Source organism: Asparagus officinalis, chromosome 7 (genome assembly GCF_001876935.1).
Source record: "Asparagus officinalis chromosome 7, Aspof.V1, whole genome shotgun sequence".
In the NCBI taxonomy this organism is placed as follows: Eukaryota; Viridiplantae; Streptophyta; class Magnoliopsida; order Asparagales; family Asparagaceae; genus Asparagus; species Asparagus officinalis.
In genome coordinates, this window is record NC_033800.1 from 48,601,290 (window position 1) to 48,622,413 (window position 21,124).

The window sequence follows — 21,124 nt, forward strand, 5'->3', positions numbered from 1 at the left end:
CTAGTAATTTATTTTCTTGGTAGAGTTTCCTAAACCTTTGATTTGAACCGAACTTTCCTCTTTAGGTAATTAGGGGAGACACGAAACCCAAAAGATGAAACCCGACCCAGTTGCAGAAAGGACAACAGGGTAAAAGGCGGTAAACTCCTCCGCCAGCGGTCGACAAAACAAGAGGAGCGGGGCCCGTTCCATATATAGTATAAAATGTTAAAAAATTATAATAATTTGATTTCTATAACTGCGAACTTAACTCCGAGCCTAACTACAGCCGGTGACAGCCTGTCAGCAACCCAACCCCCTTTTCTCCCTTATCCCTCTCTCTTTTCTTCCTCTACCTTTCCCCTCTCTCTACGAATTTCGTTTTTCTCTCTCTTCCTCTTTCCCCTCGTTGATCCTGGGGCTTCTGAGATCTCTCGCTGCGGCTCTTGGATCCGGGTTCAGCGCTCCAAGGGCTTCGTCTTGACCCTGGTATCGTTGGATTTGGCCTCCCTGCGCTCAGGTTAGGGTTTCTACGTCGTGGAAGTTTTTGAATGCTGGATGCTCCGCTGAGGTACCTCCTTCTCTCTTGTGTTCTGAGTTGAATCTGTCAAGTTTATGATTGTTTGTGTTGTCAGTTGGGAGAAGTTTTAGATGAATTTAGGATTTACTCATTTTGTTTTTCCTATAATTTTTACATGGGTTAATGAAGATGTGATGTTAAAGGAGTTAGGATTTACTCATTTTGTTTTTCCTATAATTTTTACATGGGTTAATGAAGATGTGATGTTAAAGGAGTGGTATTTAGGAGTCGTGTTGTTGATTTATTATGCGACACATTGGTTAATACTCGAGAGGGATTTAAAGGGCAGTCGCTTGCCCCCCCCTGCAGAATTGGAAGAAATGACTGACTTGTTGGCGTAATTGTGTTTGATTGCTTTGCAAGCATAAATAATAGATGATTTTACGGCTTCTTTGAACCATGTGGAAAAATACTCTTCTTAGTTTAGAGATCAAGCTTATAGAAGCTTGATTTTATGCAAGAATTTGATTATTCAGGTAAGTGGAAGAAATGCCGGTGTTCTACGTTTAGAAGGAATGACAAAGATTGTCTTTTGACTATTTGATAAATCGAGATGTAGGTTATGTTGCGAGGAGGGTTTATTGGGATGGTTGTTTTAGTGTGTCATTCAAATAGGTGGTACTTGCGTAGGGTTGGACGCTTGGTCCTTTGGTTGCTTGAATATTACGTTATAAGAGTGTGAAGTTTGTGTCTTTCAATTGGCCATGGTCCTCATTTTCCAGTATCCGCCAATCAACGTTGTGGTCTTCCTGTGAACGCTCTGTTTTTGGCCAATGCCGCAAATTATTTGTCTTGTTTGTCGTCAGTGAGGCTATTAATATTTATGGAAACTCTCTTTTCTGTACTTGATTTAATGTTGGCGGCTTCTGGTTAGCTTGCGGATTTTAAGGGAGCTCCTTTTTTGACGAGTGCGACTGGGATTGACGTGTCGCTTAGTGTCGGTATCTTGACGATTGCTAATAGGCGATGATAGACAATGTCAAATAACATTAACTTTCAAGAAATGGAAGACAAATGAACCAATAATAAAGAATAGGCTTTGACCCAGAGTTATTTTGTGTATGGATATTACATGGATCATACCTATATTTTGCCTGTTTACAACCCCATCAACAATATCAAATAATATGTATGTCAATAGTCACTATCTCACTGTCGTATCTTTATATAAGATGTTGCATAATAATATTGTAGCAAATATGTATGTGTTTATTATTACAGAGAAAGCTAATTAATAATTACTTGTAGACATGGACTTAAAAAATTTCATATAACTTGCAAGATTTAGCTGGGATTACTTTGAGAAGAGTAGAGACACATTGGATCAAAACTTTTTGATACTCAAGAACATCGTTTGCTATAAGAGTCATGCTCTTCAATGTATAGTCCTTGACCCTATTATTTATTCTTTTAAGGATCATAGGACGAAGTCTTTTCCAGTCAACGTTCGACCTATAACATCTTAAATGCATAAGGGATCAGCTGACTTCTGCTTTGAGATAATGCTGAAATTTTCTGTCTTAAGAGTCAAAAACTTGTATTAAAAGGTTCAAATATTGAAAGTGTAAGTTTTGCAATATTTATTATGGAGAGAAGAAACAACTGAATCTACAATCTACTAACACAACGTATGGCTGGAAGTCATTTTATAGGAATAGAAGAAAAATATATTAACACTTACAAGTGTTAAACAGAAAACTTCTAGACTTTTATTGAAGATGTTTTACGCTGAAAATATCATTAATAATGGTTTCTCACAAAGATTTTTATTGTTAGTCTTGTGCATGACATGTCTCTTACTTCCAGCCCATGGTATAAGTTATACTAAAACATAAACAAAAGAACTAAGTACAATATTTTTGTTAATTTTTTGCTATTATGTATTGTATTATAGTTAAAAGTCTTTTAACAAGCACAAGTGCTTCCACCCAACCACTTACCTCAAAAAACTAACAAGGTTATTTCGAGTATTTAGCTATTTGTTCAAGTTACTCTTATATCTTACGCAGCTAGAATAAAAAACAAGTTTACTCTTTAACCAACAAGATCCAATATCCCATTCAAAATTAAATGTCAATAAATCTACCCCAAGACCTAATGATCAGTTTCTAGATGACAAGAACAAGACAGTTTAAAACTGAATCATTGAACATCTAATATACTCTTGGGTTAGCCCCAAAAAACTAATTTGGTTTATGGATGTTAATGATTGTGCTGAATTAGAATTCTAATAGAAAATAGTACACATACTATGCTTCTACAGAGGTATTTCATCGAACAATTAACATTCAGTTTCAATTTAGTCTCTACATAGGAAACTTTCATGACATATGATTCATTTAGACTACACAACGAACAGTTGCAGTTTCATTGATTAAGCTAATTGATTTACAGAAGAAAGAAGACTTCTAACTAAGCTCATGCTCATTAATTCTATTAAGACACTTCATTAAACAATTCGCTATCCAGCACTGCATAAAAGAATTTCATAGGATCAAGTTTATTTAGGCATTTCAGCGAACATTTACTGTTCCGTTCACTAAAACTAGCTAACTTATAGAAGCAAGAAATCTTCTAATAAATTTATGTTTATTCATTAGTGACTAAAAATCTTAACTAAAAAATGAGGAAGATATGAACTTTACATGAGATGACAGATGAGGCGGTGCGGTGATCGCCGACTTGTCGCAGTTTCTCGTCGGTGTCGGCGGTGGGGACAAGGTTTTATAGGAGGAAGAAAGGCATTTGTGCAATCGAGAGGGAGGGATTTGGGATTTTAAGCAATCGATTTGGGATTTGTCCATTGTTAGGAGGAAGAAATGGTAAAATCGTACCCTCAATGTACAAAGCTAAATAAATCTTGGGTTATTTGCTTATATACCCTTCAAATTATGGGTATTTGTAATAGGTCTTCCAAATTTTGGTATTTATAAAACTACCAAAGAGAGTTTCTATGAAGAAACTTCTAAAAGAGTTGGGACTAAATTAGAAGTATTACTTTATTGTGATAATCAGAGTGTCATCCATCGAGTGAAGAATCGTACCTATCACTCTCGAACTAAGCATATCAATATGTAACATCATTGGATCCAATATGTTCTAGAATCCAAGTCAACGCAGTTTGAGAAGAAAGTGAGCTTTGTTGTGTCTCCCACGTCACTTTAGAGGGAGATTCCTTGGTGTTCCCTCCTAGTGGGATCTAAACTCCTAGAAGAATAAATAGTATTGACCACATAAGCTTGAAAGATCTACTGAAGAATACCAAGCTAAGGACATGAAGAATGCTCTTGGAAGCATGCAAGAGTAATATCATTTATTTGTACATGACTATACAAAGGACCTGTTGGACGCATGACTATATAAAGGATTTGAAGAATGCTCTTGGAAGTAGGATTATATAAAGGGCCATTTAGTGTAATTTACACTAAGAATCTAATTTTGGAAAAAGAATTACCCTCAAAGCAATTAATCAACTTTGATAAGATAATTTATAATCACAAGATAATATATATATAATTATATATATATGTATATATATGTACCTATATGTGTGTGTATATATATATGTATTAAGTCAAATGTTTAACACCAACTTGACGATTTGTTGATTTTAAGGGTATGTTTCACAAATTTTGATAATATGAGGAGTGGTTTTGTAAATACCAAAATTTGAAAGACCTATTACAAATACCCATAATTTGAAGGGTATATAGGCAAATGACCCAATATTTATTTAGCTTTGTACATTGATGAGTGTACGATTTTACCATTTCTTCCTCCTAAGAAGGGACATCTCAAATCGATTCCTTAAAATCCCAAATCCCTCTCTCGATTGCACAAATGTCTTTCTTCCTCCTATAAACCTTGTCCCCACCGCCGACGCTGACGAGAAACTGCGGTAAGTCGGCGATCACCGCACTGCCTCATCTGTCATCTCATGTAAAGTTCACATCTTCCTCTGTTTTTTAATTAATATTTTTAGTCACTAATGAATAAACGTGGATTTATTAGAAGACTTCTTGCTTTTGTAAGTTAGCTAGTTTCAGTGAACGAAACAGTAAATGTTCGATTAAATGCCTAAATAAACCCGATCCCATGAAATTCTTTTATGCAGACTGTGCTAAATAGCGAATTGTTTAATGAAGTATCTCAATAGGATTAATGAGCATGAATTTAGTTAGAAGATTTCTTTCTTCTGTAAATTAATTAGCTTAATCAATGGAACTGTAACTGTTCGTTGTGTAGTCTAAAGGAATCGTATGCCATGAAAGTTTCTTATGTATAGACTAAATTGTAGCTGAATGTTAATTGTTCGATGAAATGCCTCTATAGAAGCATAGCATTTGTGTACCATTTTCTATTAGGATTCTAAGTCAGCACAAACATTAACACCCATAAACCAAATTTGTTTTTTTGTTAGGGCTAACCCAAGAGTATATTATGTTTGATGATTCAGTTTTAAACTTTTTCTTGTCATCTACGAATCGATCATTGGGTCTTCGGGTAGATTTATTGACATTTAATTTTAAATAGGATATTGGATCTTGTTGGTTAAAGAGTAAACTTGTCTTTTGTTCTAGCTGCTTAAAATATAGGAGTAACTTGAACAAATAGCTAAATACTCAGAATAGTCCTGTTAGTTTTTTGAGGTAAGTGGTGGGGTGGTGCTTGTTAAAAGGCTTTTAACTATAATAAATACATAATAGCAAAAATAATAATAAAAATAAAAAGGTCTTTAATCATTCCCCGTCAACCTTTATTATAGAGTGCAAAACAAAAAAATTGTAGGTATGTAGTACATATACAAGTCTTTTACTAGCAAGTGAGACATTGAACTATGACATAGGAACATGAAGTTCCACGGGTACGGGTACAGCCTTACAGGACACGAAAAATTTGGAAAAGGTAGGATATGGGGACATGACTATATATGTATGTTATGTACATTTACATGTTTAAAATTTATAATTTACATTAGATAAATATTGTTTTTCCATTTACATAACTGCAATGTATAAGAAATAGCCGTGAAGTGTAGGATATACGTCCAAGAAGTGTATGAGTGTTTTAAATTAAATCGTGTATTATATAGTTGAGAATATGCTAAGCAAACATATCACATATTCGAGAATTGTCCAAGAAGTTCCGGTATGTGTACGGGTAGGGGTGTGTTGGGTACGGGTATGGCTGCCTTACAGAAGTACCCAGGTAATATAGCTTCTCATGGATACCAAGATTATCATTATTTGATAAAATTTGATGCTTCGCTCATACAATGTTAAACTCAATTTCTTACATTATTACTTTTAAGAGCATCCTTAGTGTAGCCCTGTTTTAAGAAGCCCAAGTGTTCGCATGTTTAGCACTTGGTAAGGTGGTGGTCTGATGATTGAGGAGCTAGACTTGGTTAATCCATCTACCTCTTTGCACTTGGTTGAGTTTTAATAGGACAATTTTGTTTGGAATTGTGCAACTTGAAATTCCTTTTGGCCCCTTTTATTTGTCTTGGCATACCTGAAGTTTATTATTTTGATTTCTAAGAACCCTTTATTTTATTCTGTCCATATTCTATAATGAGCATGAACCAATCATGAAGTATGATTATACATGAATACTTTGGTTTTTTCATGAAATATTTTATTTGGTTCTTTTGTTTATGTTTTACTATATCTTATATCGTGGGTTGGAAGTAGGAGGTATGTCATGCACAATACTAACAATAGAAATCTGTGAGAAACCATTATTAATGATATTTTTAGCGAAAAATATCTTCAATAAAAGTCTTGAAGCTTCCTGTTTAACACTTTTAAGTGTTAATATATTTTTCTTCTATTCTTGCAAAATAACTTCCAGCTGTACGTTGTGCTAATAGATTGCAGATTTAGTTGTTTCTTCTCTCCATAGTAAATGTTATAAAACATACACCTTCAACATTTGAACCTTCTGATACAGGTGTTTATGGCTCTAAGACAGAAATTCCAGCATTATCTTAGGGAAGAAGTCAGCTTGTCCCTTATGCATTTAAGATGTTATAGGTCAAACGTTAATTGGAAAAGACTTCATCCTATGATCCTTAAAAGAACAAATAATTGTGTCAAGGACTGTACGTTGAAGTGCATGACTCCTGTAGCAAACAATGTCTTTGAGTCTTGAAAACTTTTGATCCAAGGTGTCTGTTCTTGTCAAAGTAATCCCAGCGAAATCTTGCAAGTTGTATGATATCTTTTAAGGCCATGTCTACAAATAATTATTATTTAGCTTTCTTTGTAATAATAGACACATACATATTTGCTACAATATTCTTGTGCAACATCTCATATAATGATGCGACAATGAGATAGTGACCATTGACATGCATATTATTTGATACTGTTGATGGGGTTGTAAACAGGCAAAATATAGGTATGATCTATGTAATATTTATACACAAAACAACTCCGGGTCAGAGTATTCTTTTTAATTGGTTCATTTGTCTTCCAATTCTTGAAAGTTAATGCTATTTGATAGTTATTTAATGTAGTGCACATTCTTAGATGGAGACTAAGCAACTACCAAGAGCACCGTCTGAAGAGATCCTAATGAATTACTGATGTACGTACCTAATTGAGATAAATAGAAAGATTCAATAAATATTTTGGTTTTTTTGCTTAGATTACTGTTGATATATTTATTTAGATAATTAATTAATGCATGAATTAAAAGGCATAAAAGAGTACTTTAGATTACTGTTGATATATTTATTTAGATAATTAATTAATGCATGAATTAAAAGGCATAAAAGAGTACTATCCATCTTTTTAGATAATTAATTAATGCATGAATTAAAAGGCATAAAAGAGTACTATCCATCTTTTGATTCTTTGAATAATATATTTTTTCGCTGTTTTCACGCAAGGTTTGATCCATCAGCCTTAACATACCGAATTTTGAGCATGTTTGTCAAATATAGCTGAAACCAAACTATATGGTCGATATTGGCTGACAACATTTAATACATGTTAATGTAGAATAATAATTCTAACTACGAGATATGAGGTTTGAAGTTGAACGAGTAATGCAATATTAGGAACAAATCATTGAATTTAAAAGTTTGTGATTAAACTTGTAGTTACTTTATTCACCTATAAAACCGATCCGATATTGCTAAAATCACATAATATTCGATACTTGCACCAATTGGCAGTAAACATGCAATCCAAATCTCGACCAGTTTTGAAATTTCAAACCTTGTTTCCACATAAACAATGCACCACAACCCAGCATGCAAAGTTCTTGCATTGCCTGAACCATGGTTAATACAGTTAATAGGTTCAAAAGTATAAACATTCTTTTTAGTAAATGTTTGAGATATAATTCCTTTTCTAATTCATTTTCTTTTTAAATTTCACAAATCCTCCCTGAACTTTGGAGTGTTTTGCACAACCCTCACACCCCCGATCTTTAATAACTAGAGAACACCCTATGAATTTGTCTTACTAAAATATGATGGTAGTTAGTTTAAGCTGTCATGTGCTGGGCTTATGACATGTTTTAGAGAACTCTGCCCCTATTTACTTGATATGTCTGCTATATTGCCCTTTTTAAAGTACTGTCTCGAGGTATACATTAGTAGCAGGGGCCACCAAATCAAAAGCTCTAATGACTTCAAGCGTATTAAGGACCGGGAGCATAGATGGATCGATGCCACCGTTAATGACATCCTTAGCCTTGTTGAAGCGTTCCACAAACCATGTTCCAACCAATGATAAGCCACGACCAATGTTTTGACTTCAATCACATCTCTGCAGTCGTCAAACTCTGTTTCTAAGCCGGAGCCAAAGTTTCAGACGGAACCTCTTAAACCTAACACTAGATACAAAAAAAATTGTATTAGATTGGTCAAGAGACTCTAAATGCATGGGGAAAACTTAGGGATGGACTTCAGAAGCTCCTGTTTGTGTACCCAGCCAAAGTTTATTAGCACTGTTCAAAGGTTCATATTGGGCTCTCAGTCTATAAAGTTCGCGTTTGTGGGGTTTTTAGGTTTGAGGGGGCCATGGGGCCCACTGGTGAGGACGGCGGGGGTGAACGATTTGGTGCCTCTAAAGCTCATGTGGTATTGACGGCCGCATGATCCTGAGGTGCTTGGGGATGCTGGATGGGGGTATTATGGTAATTCCTGGGTTGTGGTGGAGCTATGTATGCAGGCTAATGTTAGAGTGTCAAAGAAGTACTTCTGTATGATGAAGCTGAAGCTGCTGGGATTAGCCCCTAATGTTGTTGAAGGAAAATGTATGAAGGTTTAGTTGAGGTTTAAATGAGAAAATTTTGGGATTTGTATGACCTCTTATAAAAATAATAATAAAGGGAAAATATAGCTACTTCAGCTATTTCTGTTGCTGAGAGAATTAATATGGCGCTTTGAAAGCAAAAAGAAAAATATTTGGAATGGGAAAATATGATGGATTATGATAATATTCAGTTCAATAACTCTAGGGGTTATGTTGGTGAGAGGCATCCAACCACCCCCACCCAAAACATAAAAAACCCTAATCACCTACACACAAGTTTTATTTAGGGTTTAATTGCGGATAGACCCCATTAGTAGTGCCCAATTGCAGATAGATCTCCTATAGTTTATTTGATGCGAATAGACCCCTTCGGTAAACTTGTTTTTTTATAACTCTTTTTAGGGTCAAAACAAAAGTTGGGGGTCTACCTGCACTAATTGAACCGCCCCTATAAAACTTGTTTGACTCTTTTAAGAGTGAAAATAACTTCACTCGGGGGCATGTCTGCACAATTAGAACTACATGGGGTCTATCCACAACTGAGTGAATACTCAAGTTTTTTTTGGGTTGGGGTGTGGGGGGGTTTGTCTATCCACAACTCCCTACTTTTAAGGTTTCTGGAGCTGTGTATAAGGGGGGTTATTGGTTGGGACAAATTGAGGCCAAGTGTGAAAATTGTTCCAATGGAACAATTTTATCCCTTTTGGATATTTTGAGTGGGATAAAGTGGGATAAAAGTGGGATAATTGGACAATTTAGGGCTTTGATTTGACAATTCATGTGAGATAATTGATGATGTGGCACCTTATTAAAATATAATTGTATCTATTAATTACTTCTAAATTATCTTATCCAATTGGTTTAGTATATTATTATAGTATAAACATTATTTACTTTAAATTAAAATATAATAAGTTGAACTATAATTACTAATTAATATTATTAATTATTATATTATATTAGCATGCTATGCTATATAATAATTAATATAATATAAGCTCAATATATTTAAAATAATATTTTAATAATATTATATTTAATATAATATATTATTTTATTTATACAAAAATATAATGTGTTATACTATAATTACTAATTAATATTATTAATTATTATATTATATTACATTATATTAGTATGCTATGCTATATAATAATTGATATGATATATGAACAATATATTTAATATACTACTTTAATAATTATTATTTGATTTAATATATTATAATATAGTATCAATTGATATAATGTACGCCGTATAAAATTATTATAATATTTTACTTTATTCAATGTAATATTTTTTGAAAATATTATATTATAATTTAAAATAATATATATATATATTATATATATATATAATATATATATATATAATATATATATTATTAACCATATTACAGGATAATACAATATATATATTAAAAGGTATCATATTATAGTATTATTAGTTTATATTATTTTTAAAACTATGGTTATTATTATTATATTTATCATAACATTTTATAATTATGAGTATTATTTATATTATATTTTATATAGTATCGTCATATTATAATAATTTAATATTAAAATGTATTATATTATAGTAGCATGATCCATATACTTATATTAATATAATATAATATAATATAATCCACATAACATGATTTATATTATATTATATTTTATAATTAAATGTAATATACTAACATATTTATTAATTTTAATATGTTATATTATATTATACTATATTATTATATTAGTTTAATATAATACACTATAATATAATTGCTACAATAAAATATCAAATACAATTAATATAATGTTATTAAAATATTATAATAAATATGTTGTACTAGTATATAATATGGTATGTGATATTGCATAATAATATATAATAAATATCAATATCATAAAATAAATTATACATATAAATTAAACTATAATAATATTTTATTTTAATACATGATAATATAATATAATATATTGAATATATTATTACTTTATATTTTATATATCATGTCATATATTTATAATACAATTAGCATGTATTAGTTAAGTAATACAAGAAGGTTTGAAAATTATCCCAATTGCCTTCAAAGTGGAGCAAAATTGTTTCAATATGGTGGATAGGGTAAATTTTTACTATTGGAATAAAATTTTTGTATTTGAGAGGGGTAATTTTATCCCAAGTTGTGAAATTATCTCACTAGTGTTCTAAAAAATCAATAACACATGTAATATCTTTGTTCCATTGTTCTAATGAATAACACGATGAAATAGAATCTCCAAAATTATCCCATTATCCCCCCAAATGTCCCAATGAATAACCCCCCAAGAGTATATTATGAGTTATTTGTTTTCAATAATGGAGGCGACAAATGTTATAAGGTAATATTAATGTTGCTTGTGTCTTGTGTATATACTAAGACAAGCATTGGTTGGTAGCGTTTATTATGTATTGAGATATATATTTGTTCGAGGGCCAATGAGATAATTCGTTGGCGTGTTTTAGGGATAAATTTTTTTTATATGCTGTAGTGATTATTGAATTAGTGGCATATTTCCAAGATGTGGAAAATTGTGTTGGGATGTTTTTTATTAATTATCTGATGAATTAATTATGAACTGGCCTGGATTATTGGTTAGGAACTGAACACTGTGTGTGTTTGGCAAGCCACCTAGACCTGGGTTAGGTCTGTCCTGGGCCCTGGCCCTATTATACTTTAAACCAGTTATTGTTTGCACTAGGAGAGGGTGATTCAATTAGGCTGCTTTAATGGCCAAAATTTGGTCTCAGTTGGGTCAATTTTAGCATTTTTTTTGCCAAACAAAGAAGCACTCAAAATTGAGCTAGGTCTAGTCCTAATCTAATTTTAGAGGGTTGCCAAACACAATACGCTAGGCTGCTGAGTTAGAAATTGATAAATGAATGTGAAATTCACTTATTTGATTTGACCAGGTTTCACCACTAATCCATGCAAAATGAGGTTTCACCATGTCTATATGAACAAAGTAAATTTGGGTGTTAGCCAGCGCGGTGTTGATGTGGCTCATATTTATGTCAGTGAAACACTTAGACAAAAGACACACCAAACTCCATGTACTCTCCCTTTATGTGTACTAGTGTGCACCCCGTGCAAAGTACGGTCCCCTATTTTTTTAAGCATCGCATTTTGAACTTGCATTCCTCTAAGTTTTAACATATTTGACTTAATTATTGTACGCTCAAAATTAGAAATCATATCTACTCCTAGATATCTAAAGAGTGTTCTAAGTTTTAATACATTTGATTAAAAAATCATATCTACTCTATACTTGAAGGAGAATCCACGTTTTAATACATTTAATTTATTTTACTGTTTATAATATAGTAAAATACTGTAGAATGAATATTAGTTTCAAATAAAGATGGCCAGACCTGATTTTACTGGTATGTTACAATAATTACTATAGCATAAACAATGCTTTTTTGGATCCTCCTATAACTATAGAAGAGTAGATGTGTGTCTGTGATGTTATATTTTAATCCTCATTCTTTCATGCTTTAAAAAAAGTAATAATGGAAACCTTCCTATTTAGATTTAACACCGAGGTTGTGAAATGTAAATACTTCGTATTCAATTTTTTGTTGTTAAACAGCCATTAAAAATACTTATGACTAAATGGTTCAGTTCATCTTAGTTCACATGGATGTTGATTATGCAAGAAACATGAAAATAATGACAATCAAGATGAGATGAAAATTTGAGTTCAGCGATTCGAGAGCGTTTTGGGAGCGACTAAGATAATACTACTGGTTTGGGCCTTAGTGGATTGCGCTAGAAGAAATGGAAGAGAGGAGAACTCGTGAATTGGAATATATTTCTAATGCTACCAAAGTATTCGAGAGAGATCTGCCAGCAGCTACCTTATAATTGCGACCATCCATTGCTCGCAATACCCTTCCTCTCGCCTCATGGTTAATAAGTTTTCGTGTCCTCTTCTCTATACCAACTCTCTAGAAAAGCTTCATCAACCACACCTGAAAAATCCACCTAGTAGTATAGGAATCCATGTAATTAACATAAGAAGACTGAATTCGACGCCAGAAACTTTTTTAACAGAATACGCAACAAACATCATTAACTATAGAAGCATAAGCTTCATATCAGAAAGTAATTTACAAGCACAATCAACACTGAAAATGTGTTGTGAAAAGAAACATCATATGACTAAAATTCCATTTTCGTTTGAGAATGGCCGCATTTCTAAACGGTTATCTTCAGAATGAAAAAAAGGACCGAGTGAAGCCAAGATTGGATCAAATGATAGAATTCCTGATATAAGACGTATTGAAAATCCCAATTCACGAATTTTATTCTCTCTTCCATTTCTTCTAGCGCAATCCACTAAGGCCCAAACCAATATTATCCTAGTCGACCCCAAAACGCTCTCGGATCGCTAAACTCAAATTTTCATCTCATCTCGATTGTCATTATTTCCATGTTTCTTGCATAATCTACAACCATGTGAACTAAGATGAACTGAACCATTTAGTCATAAGTATTTTTAATGGTTGTTTAACAACAAAAAATTGAATACGAAGTATTTACATTTCATAACCTCAGCGTTATATCTAAATGGGAAGGGGCTGAGTGCTGAGTGTTGTTGGTTTATGATATCTAAACAACTTATCATGTAAGAATAACGCTTACATCAAGAAAATAAATGCAGGTCCGGGCTACGGGTTTTGATAGGCCCTGGCCCTGTTTGTCGGGCCGGCCGTTTGGACATGCCTACTAACAATGAGAGACTTTCACCATCATAAGTAAATTATTTAGCACCGTCTTAACATCCGACTGGAATTCCATTGCCAAACTACTTATATTACCTTGACATCTTTTTAGCACAAACAAAGATCGATTTTGAATTTGAAATATGAGACTTTTCTGAATCCTATCTTAGGTCATACTGGCCTCCTTTGAATACGTTGATGGTGTATTTTTGCACTGTAAAAATGTACTCTTTAAGATGCTCATTATTGTTGTGTTAATTAATTAGATACATATCATCCTAGTAATAATTTGTTAAAAAACATTTAACCATGGTATGTAATGTGTCTTCTGACTCCGGGTAACTACACTATTCATTTACATGTTATTCAAAATTTGAACTAAGACGATACCAACACCCCTCCATAATATGAGGCCATAAGGGCTCTATATTATTAAATGAATGTTGAAAATTTGTTAGGCTCATGTTTGTTTGGTTACTTCATGAGTAACACAACAATAATCTCAGTTGCCACCTTTCGCATGCTTTGCTTAAAAACAGCTAGCATGTCAATCCCTCAACATCTGTTCCATTCATTATTATTATTTTTATCACGTATAATGTAGGTTTAGATTCACGTATAATGTAGGTTTAGATTTTGAAGATCCCCAGAAACAGCTTTTTTTGTTAAATATAATCAAGAGACCACTGTATAATTCTGTTTTGGTTGAAGAAAAAAGACTAAACTTATCCAGCAACTAATTACAGCAAAGGTTTCCATTATTAGTTTTTTAAAAGCATGAAAGGATGAGGATTAAAATATAACATCACAGACATACATCTACTCTTCTATAACGAGGAACCAAAAAAGCACTTTATGCTACAGTAATTACTGTAAGTTTGTAACATACCAGTAAAATCAGGTCTGACCATCTTTATTTGAAACTAATATTCATTCTACAGTATTTTACTGTATTATAAACAATAAAATAAATTAAATGTATTAAAACGTGGATTCTCCTTCAAGTATAGAGTAGATATGATTTCTTAATCAAATGTATTAAAACTTAGAACACTCTTTAGATATCTAGGAGTAGATATGATTTCTAATTTTGAGCGTACAATAATTAAATCAAACGTGTTAAAACTTAGAGGAAGGCAAGTTCAAAATGCCGTGCTTAAAAAAATAGGGGACTGTGCTTTGCACGGGGTGCACACTAGTACACATAAAGGGAGAATACCCGGAGTTTGGTGTCTTTTGTCTAAGTGTTTCACTGACATAAATATGGGCCACATTAACACCGCGCTGGCCAACACCCAAATTTACTTTGTTCATATAGACATGGTGAAACCTCATTTTGCATGGATTAGTGGTGAAACCTGGTCAAATCAGATGAGTGAATTTCACATTCATTTATCAATTTCTAACTCAGTAGCCTAGCGTATTGTGTTTGGAAACCCTCTAAAATTAGATTAGGACTAGACTTTGCTCAATTTTGAGTGCTTCTTTGTTTGGCAAAAAATGCTAAAATTGACCCAACTGAGACCAAATTTTGGCCATTAAACTAGCCTAATTGAATCACTCTCTCCTAGTGCAAACAATAACTGGTTTAGAGTATAATAGGGCCAGGGCCCAGGACAGACCTAACCCAGGTCTAGGTGGCTTGCCAAACACACGTCGTGTTCAGTTCCTAACCAACAATCCAGGTCAGTTCATAATTAATTCATCAGATAATTAATAAAAAACATCCCAACACAATTTTCCACATCTTGGAAATATGCCAATAATTCAATAATCACTACAACATATAAAACAAATTCATCCCTAAAACACGCCAACAATTATCTCCTTGATCCTCGAACAAATATATATATCTCAGTACATAATAAATACTACCAACCAATGCTTGTCTCGGTATATAGAAAAACACAAGAAACAAGTCACATTAATCCTACCTTATAACATTTGTCGCCTCCATGATTAAAAACAAATACGAGCTCATAATATACTCGTATACACAGCTCCAGAAACCTTAAAGTAGGGAGTTGTGGATAGATACCCCCCTACACCCCAGCCTAAAAAAAACCAAAAAAACCCTAAGTATTCACTCAGTTGTGGATTGACCCCATGTAGTTCTAATTGTGCAAACAGGCCCATGAGTGAAGTTATTTTCACTCTTAAAAGAGTAAAAAACAAGTTTTATAGGGGCGGTTCAATTGGTGCAGGTAGACACCAACTTTTGTTTTGGCTCCTAAAAGAGTTATAAAAAAACAAGTTCACTGAGGGGGTCTATCCGCATCAAATAAACTATAGGAGATCTATCTGCAATTGGGCACTACAAGGGGGTCTATCCGAAATTAAACCCAAAATAAAACTTGTGTGTGGGTGAGTGGGGTTTTTTATGTTTTGGGTGAAGGGGTGGTTGGATGCCTCTCACCAACATAACCCCCAGTGTTATTGAACTGAATATTACCATAATCCATCATATTTGCACATTCCAAAGATTTTCTTTTTTGCTTTCAAAGCGCCATAATAATTCTCTCAGCGACGGAAATAGCTGAAGTAGCTATACTTTCCCTTTATTATTTTTTTATAAGAGGTCATACAAATCCTAAAATTTTCTCATTTAAACCTCAGCTAAGCCTTCATACCTTTTTCTTCAACAACATTAGGGGCTAATCCCAGTAGCTTCAGCTTCATCATACAGAAGTACTTCTTTGACACTAGCACCAGCCTACATAGCTCCACCACAACCGGGGAATGACCATAATCCTCCTGTCCAGCATCCCCAAGCACCTCAGGATCATGCGGCCGTTGGTGCCACACGAGCTTTAGATACACCAAGTCGTTCACCCCGCCTTTCTCCACCGGTGGGCCCCACGCCCCATTCATACCTAAAAACCCCACAAACGCGAACTTTATTGCCTAAGGGCCCAATGTGAACCTCTGAGCAGTGCTAACAAACTTTGGCTGGGTACACAAACAAGAGCTTCTGAACTCCCATCCCTAAGTTTTTCCCCATGCAGCTAGAGTCTCTTGACCAATCTGATACAATTCTTTTGTATCTAGTGTTAGGTTGTAAGAGGTTCCGTTTGAAACTTTGGCCTCAGCTTGGAAACAAAGTTTGAGGACTGCAAGGATGTGATTGAAGTCAAAACGCTGGTCGTGGCTTATCATTGGCTAGAACATGGTTTGGTGGAAGGCTTCAACAGGGCTAAGGATGTTGTTAACTGTGGCATCGATCCATCTATGCTCCTGGTCCTTGATACGCTTGAAGCCATTGCAGCTTTTGATTTGGTGGTCTTTGCTACCAATGTATACCTCGGGACAGTACCTTAAAAAGGGCAATATAGCAGATATATCAAATAAATAGGGGCGGAGTTCTCTAAAACATGTCATAAGCCAAACACATGGCAGCTTAAACTAACTACCATCATATTTTAGTAAGACAAGTTCACAGGGTGTTCTCTAGTCTATGAAGATCGGGGGTGCGGGGAGGGTTGTGCAAATCACTCCAAAGTTCAGGGATGATTTGTGAAATTTAAAAAGGAAATGAATTAGAAAAGGAATTATATCTCAGACATTTACTAAAAAGAATGTCTATACTTTTGAACCTATTAACCGTGGTTCAGGCAATGCAAGAACTTTGCATGCTGGGTTGTGGTGAATTGGAAACAAGGTTTGAAATTTCAAAATTGGTTAACTTCAATTACTTCAAACCTATTAACCGTTCAACTTCAATTACTTCAAACCTCATATCTCGTAATTAGAATTATTATTCTACATCAGCATGTATTAAATGTTGTCAGCCATTAACGACTGTATAGTTTGGTTTCAGCTATATTTTACAAACATGCTCAAAATTCGGTATGTAAAGGCTGATGGATCAAACCTTGTGTGAAAACAGTGAAAAAATATACTATTCAAAGAATCAAAAGATGGATAGTACTCTTTTATGCCTTTTAATTCATGCATTAATTAATTATCTAAATAAATATATCTATAGTAATCTAAACAAAAAAACCAAAATATTTATTGAATCTTTCCATTTATCTCAATTAGGTACTTATATCAGTAATTTACTCGGATCTCTTCAGACGATGCGCTCTTGGTAGTGTTGCTTAGTCTCCATCTAAGAATGTGCACTACATTAAATGACAATGTCAAATAGCATTAACTTTCAAGATTAGTCTCCATCTAAGAATGTGCACTACATTAAATGACAATGTCAAATAGCATTAACTTTCAAGAATTAGAAGACAAATGAACCAATTAAAAAGAATAGGTAAATGACAATGTCAAATAGCATTAACTTTCAAGAATTAGAAGACAAATGAACCAATTAAAAAGAATAGGCTCTGATCCGGAGTTATTTTGTGTATGGATATTACATGGATCATACGAGTATCAAATAATATGCATGTCAATGGTCAATATCTCACTGTCGCATCATTATACGAGATGTTGCACAAGAATATTGTAGCAAATATATAGGTGTATTATTATAGAGAAAGCTAAATAACAATTACTTGTAGACATGGACTTAAAAGATATCTTATAACTTGCTTGATTTCACTGAGATTACTTTGAGAAGAGTAGAGATACCTTGGATCAAAAGTTTTTAGGATTCAAGGACATCGTTTGCTATAGGAGTCATGCTCTTCAACGTAGTCCTTGACCCTATTATTTATTCTTTTAAGGATCATAAGACGAAGTTTTTTGCAGTTAACGTTCGACCTATAACATTTTAAATGCATAAGGGACCAGCTGACTTATTCCTTGAGATAATGCTGGAATTTCTGTCTTAGAGCCATAAAAACCTGTGTTCAAATGTTGAAGGTGTATGTTTTACAACATTATTATGGAGGGAATAAACAACTAAATCCGTAATCTATTAGCACAACATACAGCTGGAAGTTATTTTTCAAGAAATAGAAGAAAAATATATTAACACTTACAAGTGTTAAACAGAAAGCTTTTAGACTTTAATTGAAGATGTTATACGCTGAAAATATCATTAATAATGGTTTCTCACAAAGACTTCTATTGTTAGTCTTGTGTATGACATGTATTCTACTTCTAGCTCATGATATAAGTTATAGTAAAACTTAAATAAAAGAATCAAGTAAAATATTTCATGACCAAACTAAAGTATTCAGGTATAATCATACTTCACGATTGGTTCATGCTCATTATAGAATATGGACAATAAAATAAAGGGTTCTCAGAAATCAAAATAATAAACTTCAGGTATGCCAAGACATAAAGGGGGCTGAAAGGGATTTCAAGTTGCACAATTCCAAGCAAAATTGTCCTATTAAAACTCAACCAAGTGCAAAGAGGTAGATGGATTAACCAAGTATGGTTCCTCAATCATTAGACCACCACCTTACCAAGTGCTAAACATGCTAACACTTAGGCTTCTTAAAACAGGGCTACACTAAGGGTGCTCTTAAAAGTAATAATGTAAGCAAATGAGTTATAACATTGTATGAGGGAAGCATCAAATTTTATCAAATAATGATAATCTTGGTATCCATGAGAAAGCTATATTACCTGGGTACTTTTGTAAGGCAGCCATACCTGTACCCAACACACACCCCTACCCGTACGCATACCGGATTTTCTTGGACAATTCTCGAATATGTGATATGTTTGCTTAGCATATACTCAACTACATAATACACGATTTAATTTAAAACACTCATACACTTCTTGGACGTATATCCTACACTTCACGGCTATTTCTTATACCTGTGGAACTTAGGCATTCGTGTTCCTATGTCATAGTTCAATGTCTCTCACTTGCCAGTAAAAGACTTGTATATGTACTACATACTTACAATTTTTAGTTTTGCACTCAATAGATAAAGGTTGGCTGGGAATGATTCAGGACCTTTTTACTTTTATTTTTATTATTTTTTTGCCATTATGTATTTTATTATAGTTAAAAGCCTTTTAACAAGCACGAGTACTTCCACCCCACCACTTACCTTAAAAAACTAACAAGGCTATTACGAGTATTTAGCTATTTGTTCAAATTACTCTTATATCTTAAGCAACTAAGGTTTTAAATATCGGATATCCGGGAAATATCGGATGGCCGAAATTCATATCGGATTGCGGATATCGGGGAAATATCGGGGATATGTGGTAAATATCGGAATGTCATAATGAATGTTTGCATACATAGTATAATGCATTAAAATATAATCTCAACATACGTAATGAAAATTTAAGCATACAAAATATGAATAATATATGTTTAGGATCACTAATCAACCTTCTAAAACAAACAAAAGTGCAAAGCAACGTTGCAACATTCGATCTGCTTTTTTTAGGGCAAAATGTCATTTAATATAATGGGGAAATCTTGATATCTCGCCCAAAAATTCCAAACACGGTATATTATTTTGCAACAAGCTATATAAAAAAGATATATTGGTCCACATATCGGCTAATATATCGGCCATATCGGGGATTTATCACTCAAAATAGCCAAAAAGCGGTAAAGGATATTTAAAGACCATATCGGTTGCGATAAGCCCTGTAAAAGGATATATCGGGGGATATATCGGGCCATGTCAGGGATATTTAAAACAATGTAAGCAACTAGAACAAAAGACAAGTTTACTCTTTAACCAACAAGATTCAATATCCCATTCAAAAAATCTACCCCAAGACCCAATGATCGGTTTTCAGATGACAAGAATAAGACAGTTTAAGACTGAATCATTGAACATCTAATATGCTCTTGGGTTAGTCCCAACAAAAAGAACATTTGGTTTATGGGTTTTAATGATTGTGCTGAATTAGAATCCTAACAGAAAATGGTTCACAAATGCTATGTTTATACAGACTTTATCGAACAATTAACATTCTGCTGCACTTTAGTATCTATATAGGAAACTTTCATGACATAGGATTCATTTAGACTACTCAACATATATTTGCAGTTCCATTGATTAAGCTTGTTAGAATTAGTTCTTGGGTTATCGGGTTAGGGCCCATTAACCCATTAGCCTATTACCTATATGTAACCCTATATATACCCATGGAGATGAATGAAATGGCCAAGCCATCTGATTTCTTAGTTTCAACATGGTATCAGAGCCAGGTTCCAAAACCCTAACCCTACTGCCTCCAAAACCCTAGCCGCCTCACTTCAAAAACAAAAAAAAACAAAAAAAAAAAGCTTGCTTCGTCCTCGTCTTCATCGTCCTCAACGGTCGTCGCTACTTCACCTTATAGAACACCTCGTCGTCGCTGATCCAGATCTCCTTCGAAGCTCCTTCGAAGATCCGCTGCCGCCTCACCTCGTCGTCGCTGATCGCTGATCCAGATCCGCTCCTTCGAAAATATTTGGGCTTGGTTGACCCGCGGGTTCTTTTTTGTTGTTATTTGGGCTTTTGTTAGTTGGCCCTTTCTGTTGTTGGGCCTTGGGCTGAGTCTTGTATACGTTTGCTGAAAGAGATCTAAAAAAAAAGAAAAGAAAAGAAAAAAAAAGACAGTTTATTTCAAAAAAAAAAACAGAAAGTTTATTTCAAAAAAAAAAAAAACC

General features: G+C 33.7%; 1 protein-coding gene across 2 annotated transcripts in view; it reads left to right on the top strand.

Annotated features, from left to right (window-relative positions):
• The window catches only part of LOC109848525, a 26,407-nt gene continuing 5,544 nt past the window's right edge, over positions 262-21,124 (top strand). The window contains exon 1 of one of the 2 annotated variants that reach the window (XM_020418061.1): positions 262-550. The gene's annotated coding sequence lies outside the window, so the exon portion shown is untranslated. The remainder of the gene's footprint in view (positions 551-21,124) is intronic. The other variant, XM_020418062.1, reaches the window with a different exon arrangement.